Below are 11,514 nucleotides of genomic sequence, written 5' to 3' on the forward strand. Positions count from 1 at the left end.
ATGATGGCATAATGGAAAGTAAATAGAACAGAACTTGAACCCACTAACTGATTGAAAAATCCATGAGAAGTGAGGGCCAGAAGGAGATAGATGGGAAGTATTCAGCTTGCAGCGGTGTTACTACTGCAGATTGAAAAGAACAAGTGAAAAATACTGGGCTGAGAATTCAAATGTCAGAGTTACTACCCCAGACAAATGGATGACAGGTATAGCTATTGATAACAATATGGACCTGGAAGATTCCATTAGACTTTTATAGTTAGATTGATGGCTCTCAGAGTGGGTGAAACACGTAAACATTTATCATATTTAATTAGTGCATTCCCTGTATATGAGATAAAGTCCTCCATAAAATGTTCTTTGCCTTCAACGTAAGGTTTCAACTTTCAATCTATTTTCTGTTTCCCAAACTGTTTTCATCTGTCTTGTCTAATTACTATTATAGTCCCCCTTGCTTTGAGACTGGTTTTGATACCTGCCTGATCCCAAGGTCTTGAAAATATTAGACTCTTTATATCTTCCTGGGGCTCCTTTAATCAGAACCCAAACTTCATCTAGATTTCATTATATGATTCCTTTTTGCTCATGACTACAACCAAAGGGCAGAGCCACTCTGTCTCCTGGACAAAGCATAACCCAAGTAGATCAAAGCAGAGGCCAGAACATACTTCACTCCTTTAGATAGGAAATGTAAACACTTTTAGCCAAGTTTATTTCTGCCCAGACTGATATAGGGCTACACTGCCTTCAAATGTCTGAAGGATTATTATATAAAATAATCAAAGAGAACAAGAACTAGATAATGGGAAATGTTACTTCGAGGTTTAATATAGGGGATAGTTTTATTTCATAATGATTGATACGTTTCCAAAAAAAGTGTATCCTTTCCCTGGAACTATTACAGAAGTGACAGTATGATTATCTGGCAAAAGGTGTTTTAGAAAAAATCCTGAGCCGATTGCACAAATCACCCAGATCAGTGGTCATCAAACCGTGCTTTGAGGGACTTCAGAGTTCTGCTTCAGGGAATGAGGCCAAGCATACTTCTCTTAAACCAGAGCTGCTACACTATGCATCTGTTTCAAATTTGGGGGTCCCATATACAAAACTCTTTAGAAAAAAAGAGTTCTGTTGGTAAAATAAAGTTATAATTCATTGGGTTAGATGATCTTTTAAATGCCCTTTCACCCCAATAATTCTATGATATGATTTTGAGTGTCTGTGATTCAGTGTGCAATGTGAAAATATAAAGTTACAAAACAATTAAAAAGGTAGGCTTGTTATTCTCCATTTATTATTTATTAGCTCCTCATTTCAATAGTATAAGTAATACACAGAGTTTTGAGACAGTGTGGAAAAATGCACTATCCAGGATAAAAGAGGCTTAGCCTAAACTTGCTTATATGTCAGGAGATAAATTAAGAAGATTAGTAAGAAGATACAAAATTCACAGAATACAAACATTATTTCCTAAATATGTACTTATATGCAATATGTCCTGTAGGCACTCAGTATATTACTTAAGATATCCTTTATAAATATTTAGATCCATTATGATTCAGTTTTTAGAATGTGCTTGTTTTCAAAGGAACCATCATCATATTTGTGGTAAATAAATTTTCCTTATAATCTGAAATGCTTGTAAACGAAGCACTATACATTATGTGACACCAAGATTTGGTCTTACTTTACAAAGTTTGAAGTAATAAAAACTAGATTTTTTCTTGGTATACTTGAGGAATAGACATTTCCATATGAAAAGCCATGATTGTGAATTTCAATATGAGTAAATCCCCAGTTCCATAAGATGGAAACATCCAATTACTTAAGTATATTTGTCATAAGGAAAAAATAAAGTAGGAATTTAACTCAGGATTTATTGAGTGCAGATGATATAGAGGAAGTATGCATGCTGGTTTCCATTTTCCTGTTTTCTGTTGGTAACATGAAACATTCTCAGTGGCATTTCAGCTTCTGCGTGTTACAGAATTTCTACCACTCTGTGACTTCAGATAACTATGGAATCCTGTAGAAATGAGTAGCTTGTGTTCTTGCATTATGTTCTTTCATTAACATCCTCTCATTATGGTTGGGTATTGTCTTTGAATACTTGGAAGTAATGGAAAATGTGTCCACAGAAATAAAATTCTATTCTGTGATTATATATGATTAAACTATTGCTGTAGCAATAGACACTGTGTCCTAAGAAGGGATCTTAATGTCCCATTTCAGTGTAATTTCTGAAGACTTGATGTTGAAATTTCCACACTTTTATGTAAGTTTAAAGTGGATTTTCCTTGACTAGAGATCCATAACTTTAAGTATGGTTGTGTACTAGTACTAGAATTTTAAAAATTCTGGTACTTCACATGCATGCTTTTTGTTTTACTTTTTTCCACTTCTATTCCTGTGAAACCTTTGGAAATTTTGGGTCAGACCACATAATATACTAAATATAAGACCAAAAATAAGATCTGCTTTTTTTTTTTACATCTTTATTGTAGTATAATTGCTTTACAATGGTGTGTTAGTTTCTGCTTTATAACAGAGTGAATCAGTTATACATATACATATGTTCCCATATCTCTTCCCTCTTGCGTCTCCCTCCCTCCCACCCTCCCTATCCCACCCCTCCAGGCAGTCACAAAGCACTGAGCTGATCTCCTTGTGCTATGCGGCTGCTTCCCACTAACTATCTATTTTACATTTGGTAGTGTATATATGTCCATGCCACTCTCTCACTTTGTCACAGCTTACTCTTCCCCCTACCCATATCCTCAAGTCCATTCTCTAGTAGGTCTGTGTCTTTATTCCTGTCTTACCCCTAGGTTCTTCTTGATGATGATTTAGTTTGTCACAGGTTGTTTGGCAACATCTTTCTGAAGTTCAGTGACTTGACAAGACTGGATTTTAATATTGTCATGTTTGTCCTTCTTAAGCAAACTTGACCATTATGCAAACTCTTCATATTATTATGAATAAAATGACCAAATAGTGACAATTAGTAAATTTATCAGTTTCAGTGACCAAATTAAATAACTACCCAGCTGAACCTGTCATCAATATGAACTTGTTAGTGTTGTAACTGTTGTATAAATACATGCATACATTCATGCAATTAGTTTTTGTTATTAATCTATTGTTACATATTAGGAAAATGCTATATTCAGGCAACATCTCTAGAACATGTATGGATTGAGTACTTACCATATGCAATGTACCAGATCATTACCCATCCCTGGGCATCACACTTCAATGAGAGCTTATAATCTTAGCCACTCAAATGGCTAATTTGAGAGTGATAGGTCCTCTAAGATGGTTATGGAAAAATTCCCATGAAAAAATAAAAAAATATGTATATGACTGAAGTAGTTTCAAGGAAGTTTTTATGAGAGAGATGACATTGGAATTTGGTTTTAAAGAATGAAAGAATTTGGAGAAGGAGAGAGAAATGATGAGGGAAGTGTTGGAGGAAAAAAGCATACTAGGTAGGAAAAAACATGAAAATATGAAAAACTAATTGTAGAAGCACTTTTCCAAAAAAAAGTTATGAGGTCAATGCCAAATATTTCACTGTATCATCCAGAAAACTAAATACAATAGGCAGATAAGGGAGTTTTCAATATGTAATTTTTAAATAGAACTGCTTCCTAGGGCCATTTCTTGCCCTTTGAAAGGAGCACAAGTCTCCAGGACACAGCCTACTTTGAAAACACCCCACTCTAAATATGGCACCAAACACTGAATGCAATTCCCCAAATCTGACCAAAATATACAAATAAATCCATTTTGATTTCATGTTTAGATGGAATTTGCAAAATAAAACAGTATACTTTTTAAAGAGCAATTTCATAAAAATAAGGCTATAAATAGTAAAAGAAAGAATGCTTTCTATAAGATAGCTATAAACCATCTTAACAGCAGTGTGTCCAAATGTTCTAAATTATTATGGGGCAAAAGTATTTGTGGGCATAAGGTCTGACTTATCCAAAGAGTAATCTTGATTATTCTTGGTAGAGGGGAAAAAAGCATTAAGTGATGACATAAGCATCTCATTTAAGTGGACTTTTGTTTTATTTGTGTTTGAAATTGGAATTTTTATTCAAACATAAACATGAATTATATGGTCAGGTAGCCCTATGACTCACACACTTTATTCCTATTCATCTTTTGCCTTCTTTAAAAGTACTTTAGACAATTACTCTTAAACTTTATGATAAAGGTCACCTTATCAGCATATCTCAGCTTTCACTTATTTAGTTATAATCAAAATCTGTTCTGACACATAAAAGATGTTCTCATTATGCCAAAAAAATCTGGGCTGGCATATGAATTTGAAAGCTACCCAAGAATCTTACTTTCATGAGTAACATTGAAGTATCATCTTTTATCCCCTCGTAATTGACTCTGTGTACCCTAAGTCGTGTTATACACCCCACAATTCGCTTTTCTTTTTTTCTTTGCTGCTCTCCTCACCAGAAGCCCACTAGGAGTTCATCAGTAGCCTGATCAACGCAATGCATTCTTTATGAAAAATGTATTTCTCTAATAGAAAATAAACATAAAAGTCATTAAAATAACATTGTGTACATTTATCTTTTTGTTGTTCTCAAATTCCTATTAAAATGGCAACTGACCTGTGTTTTATTTATTTCTTTTAATTCCTGAGATTTATAAGGATTAAAAAATAAATAAAAAAGATGTAGGAATAAAAAAATCCAAGGGAGGAAAAGAATGAGGGAGAAGATGTTAGAGGAAAAAAAGAAGTCCTAAAATGATGCTTGCATATATTCTTTTCTTAGCAGTCTCTAGTGATTCATTCTGATTTACTAAGTTCTTTAATTTTCTTTTAATGTTGAAATAATATTTGTCACATTATAATTTATAGCATCAGAAACATTAGTAGATCTTTATAAATGCACTAAAATAGTTATGAGATGATGATTTAAAGCAGTTCATTTACTTCTGAATTTTGATATATTCTAAGACATTATAATACCATCCCTATGAATTTGGTAGATTATAGACTCAATAACCACTTTGAATGATACAATTGCTTTTCTAAACAATAATGAAGGTAAAAGGAAGGAGAACATTTCCACACATAATGGCTTTGTGCAGATAATTTTTAAAATGATATAAAACACAAATAAGTAAATTCTCTGAGACTGCTCTTGAAGGACATAAACCAAACATAATCAGAATCAGTCAACTGCCGTCAAATTACAGCTGTTCTACACAATAATAAACACATGTTTATGCATTAAAAAAAATTCCAGACAGGCTCTGATTCTAGCTTATGTTTCCTTTTAGTGAAAGAGAATAAGAGGCATGTTTCATCTTTGGAAAGAAATGTACAAAAATTAACAGTATTTTCTTTTATTTTTTTTATAAATTTATCTATTTATAGCTGCGTTGGGTCTTCATTCTTTGTTGGGTCTTATAACGCCTGGGCTTTCTCTAGTTGTGGCGAGCGGGGGCTACTCTTCGTTGTCATGCGTGGGCTTCTTGTTGTGGTGGCTTCTGTTGTTGCAAAGCACGGGCTCTAGGGCATGCAGGCTTCAGTAGTTGTGGCACATGGGCTCAGCAGTTGTGGCTCGTGGGCTGTAGAGCTCAGGCTCAGTAGTTGTGGCACATGGGCCTACTTGCTCCATGGCATGTGGGATCTTCCCGGACCAGGGCTCGAACCCGTGTCCCCTGCATTGGCAGGCAGATTCTTAACCACTGAACCACTAAGGAAGCCCATTAACAGTATTTTTAAAAAAACTTTTCCCCAGTATAACTATCCTGAGGTTAGAAGACGACTCTGCTTGTTTTTCAGCTCATTTTGTAGAACAAAACATGGAAACATTATGTACCTGATCATTGGACTGAAGAAGGTCAAGTGAGGGAGTACAGTACAGAGGAGAACCTCCTAGGTAGGGCTTTTTATTCTGCTGGAAGATGTTAGCTACAATTTATTGAGAACTTCCTCTCTTCTAGACAGGATACAAGCATCTTATATGCATGACATTATTTCATCTGCAAAACACTATTAGGTAGTTACTATTACTCTCTGTGTTTTACAGATGATGAAATTTGAGTTCAGAGAGGTCAAATGATGCTCTAGGTAACAGAGCCAGTAAGTGGCAAAATGAGGACGAGCTCCATACACATCACGTGCTTGCTCAGAACTAACTGGCTTTGCTTGCTCATCCCAGCACTTCTTGAATAGAATTCCAGAGGGACAAGAGTGTGAATGTTGGGACAAAGTTGTGCCCAGACAATGACATCAGCCCTTGCAGCAGGCCTCGACTTTTGCAGAATATTTGGGATGGAGGGAAGGAGGTAGGCATAGGGAGATGGAATCCATTTATACTACTAGGGCCTAGGAACATACCATTTCAGGTGCTCAAGTCAGTGGGCTAGAGGGACATGGCAGAGACCATGGATGTCTAACTCCCAGCAGAAGCCAGAAAGCCCACGGCCCCCACTCCCAACTCTAATCCAAATAAGGTCTTCATCTATGACCAGCGATTCAAAGGCATGTCCAACATTCAGATCACCCAACACCATAGTCTATATATGCTGACAATGTTAGACTGAATGACCGGCTTGCAGCCATCTTAACTGCTATGTATAAAAAGTTTAAGCATTTCCCCCAAAGTTCAGCTGGGCATGGTTTTCTCTTGGCCACACCAGCTACTGGGTACACAAGCTGCCAGTTGTCATTGGCTATCTCTGCCTGTGAATATAGCTGCTGACGGGCAGGTAATGTCTATTTAAAAGACTTGTATGCATTTCTGTGTTTATATTTGTTTCACCTTTTGAAATTAAACTTAAAATTGCTACATTAAGCATATATATTTTGAATTCAAGTGTACATAAAATAATTACTAGCATCATTTTCAGTGATGAATGTGGCAAGACCCTGATGTTAAACAGAATCTGCTTATACCATCCCAGACCTTTATTTAGTCATGAAACTCTTCTTTCTTTTTGAAGAGTGTGTTTATTTAATTCCATGTCATTTTCTGGGGAGGCAATCGAAGCACTGAGGGATCAAGGGATTTTTTTTTTTCAAACAAACCATAATTTGTCTCAGCTTCCCTTTTGAAGTCTGGACTTTGAACACGTGCTGTGCTTGAAGAACCTCTTGGCAGTGGGGGGAGATGGTTGCTGCCACATGGAGCAGGCTGGGATTGATGTGACAGTGCCCTCCAAGTGAACCCCAAAGTGACAGTGGTAACCAGTCTTTGCAAAGCATATTATTGAACTATGTATCCTCTATTTATTCCCTTTTCTACATAACTAAGCTTTCAATATTTCAGTTTTCTTTCAACAATGAACTAGGAAATGAAGGGGAAAGCCACATTGTATGCTTGGGTTGGTAGGGCTGACAAATGAAGCCAACAATGGTGGGATGTAATTGATCATCAGAAAGTGTCAAAAGAAGTCAAACCTCATGGGATGAGATTTGACATTCTAAAGTCCATTTACTCCCCCTTGTGTCTCTTAATATGGAAATATTTGAATTTTGTTTTATTATGAGAAACAGCCGTAGGGAACCATAGTCAGACTTTGTATGCCCAGTGAAGCAGTAGAAAATGAGCATGGAAATTTATAATATTAAGGAAGCAAGGATTTTCTTAAATGGAAATAAGGCCTACCCTGAGTGCTAAAGCTGCCTTCTCCAGCCTAGAGATAGTAAGTCTAAAATAATTCTCTGTGGATTGACAACTGAACTTAAAACATCCTTCCTAAGAAATAAGGGGACACCAGGCATGGGAACTATTTTTGTATTCTCAATTTGGGATATACCACTTGAACAGGGAGACAGAAAACTTGAGTGAAAGCAACCCCCAAATGGGTCTGAATCATCATTCTTACTAATAGTGGATCCAGAGACAAGCCTTTGTGGTCTATCTTATTAGCTGATCAGCAGTTTCTTCCCAACTCATATTTGAGCAATCTGGATTCTGTCCAAGTTCAGTATTTTATTATCTCACCACTATTTTGGCGCTAATCTCTTGGCTTCTGAACTGGCTATAAATCAGTTTAGTTCATAACTGTGTCTTAGTCAAAACAAAATTTTTTCACTTGGGTATTACACAGAGACAAAACTAAACCTTAGTCTGGTGGAAGAGAGGCAATCTTTTCTTTAAAATGGATGAAGAAAATGAATAACATTAGCAATTCATACTCAGTCCTTAAGAAGCTATCATTTATTACCAATACTTGAAGTCTCTATGACTCAGTCTATATATACATCATTAATAATCTCCTAAATTCAAGACTGCCATGCTACAGGCTTCTTTGCCACATTTTTCTATTTTCAGACCACCTGGAATGCTACTTTTCTAATTACATCAGAGGCAGAGGAGTTATACTTTTAGAATTGTGTCATATGTTTTTCCAACAAACTGAATCCAAGTCATTGAGTTGAAGAAATGAATATATTTTATTTTATCTGTTATGATAGCCAAATCTTGAAAATTCAAAGATGTTTTGAATTAAGATTTAAAGGTAAATGTGGAGAAAAGTTGGACTTGATCTCAGGTGAACCCACTGTTACTTACTTTAAGGCAACATTTGAGAGCAATCAGATAGCATTTCATAAATTCCTGCCTAAATCCTGTGGGATTTTAATGTGTTAGTTTAATACTAAAATAGGTGTCTTCTTAAATTAAAACTTATTCAGCATTAGGTTTAGACCAAGAAACAAAAAAATTGTTTTACTGCTGTAACCAAGTTTAGAATTTATAAAGCGTCTGCTAATAACTCAACCCAATAACACACTTGGCGAAGATGATCTATTCATTCATTTCCACCTAACATGTTCAAGCCTAGATTTTAATGTGTGTTCTTGATAAGCAAACTAAGAGTACATAATTCTTAACTTTGATTCTCAATAGTAGGTAAACCATGTTGAGATGAATTGCATGTACAGCCTGACAAGCTTTCCTTTGATAAGAAACAATTAAGTCTGTTCTTCAAGCATATTGGAAAAACTTTCATTTTTCTATTAAAGGGAATTTTAAAAAATATTATATTTTGTTGAAATTGAACAAAACCTTTTCCAACCCAGTTTCTCCATTATAAGTCTGCTGCCTAGTTAGTGAAAGTCCTGACTCAGACCTTTACCGCTACTTGTCTAACACAATCTTTAGCTTTGGTTACCTATACAATTATCATTGCTCTGTCTTCCCCATATTGTAACCTGAACTTTGGCAAAGCAGTGGTGAAAACATTAGTGAGAACTCAGGACTGAACTGTTTGATGTGACACTTGTTTCAAGGGCTTGAGTGTGAAGAGGAGGAAAATACCAGTTTGAAGTTCAGCACAGTTACTTTTCTTTTAAAAATGGTACTAAGAAAAAGAAGCATAGATTTTTATCTAAAACTTCTTATATGAGTTGGCAAGCAGTATATATAATTCATAGTTGCTTAACGAATCAGCAGCGTCAAAATATGCAGAAAAAATGTGGACACTGTAATAAGAGCCCAAGGAGGAAAGGGGAACATTCTCATCTGAACAGTCCCAGCTCCACAGGGAAAGTGAGAAGAGCAAAGGGAAGGTGACAGTAGCAGTCACTCACCTTTTATACTGTAAGGATCTGGTGGTGAATTAATGGGTATTTTGTCTTTTTTTGCTGCTACAGTCTCAGCAAAAATTGATGAAAAGACCATTTTCCCTCTAGCCCACCGGAAGGACAGTTAGGGCTTTTTGTTTTGAGTTATCAAATCCATAGCCTCCTGTAGAGAGGACTTCCGCCTGGAGTTGAGGGATCCGGCAGGTTGTGGAGGCCAGGATCCCACTCCCACTCGTACTCAGAAGACAGGACTTTGGAAGAGGTGATCGCTTAGTACCTTCTGTAGAGGAGCAGCGCCTGCGGTGTGGTGAAGGGCCAGCAGGGGGAGCCGCTCTGTTTGGGAGAAGAAGAATGGGAGCCCCATGAGCCATTGTGGGTGACCAAGGTGGGCTCTGGGGCACGCTGGGCAGGATGGGTGGGAAAAGGGAGCAGTCAGAATTGACATCAGACTTCTAACTCTCCTCAGTGGAAACTTAAAGCCAGATTTCATTTGATTTTGAAAAAACAAACCAAATAAAATATAGTTCTTAAACCAAGTGTCCTGGAGCCGTTCATCTGGTTGGTTACACTTGTTAGCACCTTGTTAAGCTGCGTCAGCTATCATAACTAATCTGGAATGCAGACCTACTTTTCCCTCAGTTCCTGGGTGCTCCCCAAAAGTTACCAGGTGTTTTAGAATGTTTGTTAAGAACTCCAAATACCTTAGCAATATTTTTCAGTCACCAGAGTTCCTACTGATGTACCTGACTCTAAGTTATGTTTGACAACTCAGAACATGGAGAGTTCGTTGCCATAAGAACTGAAACATTAGGGGCAACATTTATGTTCCATAATCGCCTCTGTTCTTATGTTTATTCTGTGCAAAATTGCTTCATTGTTCCAGGAGCCCATTAGGTTTGCAATAGCTTATTTTTTTGACTGTGAAAACTTGGTAAAATTATTTTCAAATAGAGAATGTGGACATTTTCCAACAATGGGAATGATAGGTCCACTGTAAAAATTATAATAAACCAACAGGCTTAAAACAAGGAGTGTTATACTTGTTAAGATGGCTAATAAAGAACCAGGGCAAGAGAACTCACACAATGACAACAAAGTCCTGCTTCACACTAGTCAGATTCACCGCAAATTAATTTGTTCAATGATACATAATCGTACAGTGCTGTCAGTGTGAATCCTAAGCCATGCACAAAGTTCTTTTATATTGCACCAGTTTGGATGCAGACCTATTGAAATATGTGAATTGTCAACCAGTTTTGTCTTGAAATACTTCTGAGCTAAATGCAAGGTGGCGAATGGACAAGATAGAAAGTGGCCTTTTCACTACAGCAGTGGAAATTAGCTGATGGTTGCTCCATGAAAGTGTAAGGAAATATATGTGATATTTCATTGTATTTATTCCTCTCTCCCTTGAAAAACATACTCCTGCTTTAACTATTTATCAGATGTTAAAACAACTAAATATATTTAAGTTATATGAACAAGTTCTTACAAAAATATTTATGTACATTTATATCTTAACTATAAAATGAGAATCATTTCCTAGCTATTCTTAATAAACAAAGAATCAAGAAAATAGAGGGCATTTATAAAGATGACTGATAAAAATGTTAATTTTCAGATTTTTTCTAAAACTGCAATAACAATTATTCAGTATGTCTCATTCATCAGAATGAAATAATTTATAAAAGGATGCTGCTTTTCCCTGTATATAGCATTCATCTACATAAAACCATGACCTAATGTCTGACTTTGAGCAGTTATTTATAAATTAATTAACTATACTCACAGAGAAGTTGTGCACACCTGCTAAATTATGAAGTCAGTTGTTCATTTTGCCCCTTTATTGCATGGAGCACAGCATCCTGAGCAAGCAGTTCAATTATGCTTTGGGGCTGCAGATGAAAAAGTACAGGTCAACTTGAGATGGTTTCCAAGCTTTG

At 36.2% G+C, this 11,514-nt stretch overlaps 1 pseudogene; it reads right to left on the reverse strand.

Annotated features, from left to right (window-relative positions):
* The window catches only part of LOC132499860 (pyrroline-5-carboxylate reductase 3-like), a 46,935-nt pseudogene extending 36,993 nt beyond the window's left edge, over positions 1-9,942 (reverse strand).
* Between the last annotated feature and the right edge of the window lie 1,572 nt (positions 9,943-11,514).

Source organism: Mesoplodon densirostris, chromosome 12 (assembly GCF_025265405.1).
Source record: "Mesoplodon densirostris isolate mMesDen1 chromosome 12, mMesDen1 primary haplotype, whole genome shotgun sequence".
In the NCBI taxonomy this organism is placed as follows: Eukaryota; Metazoa; Chordata; class Mammalia; order Artiodactyla; family Ziphiidae; genus Mesoplodon; species Mesoplodon densirostris.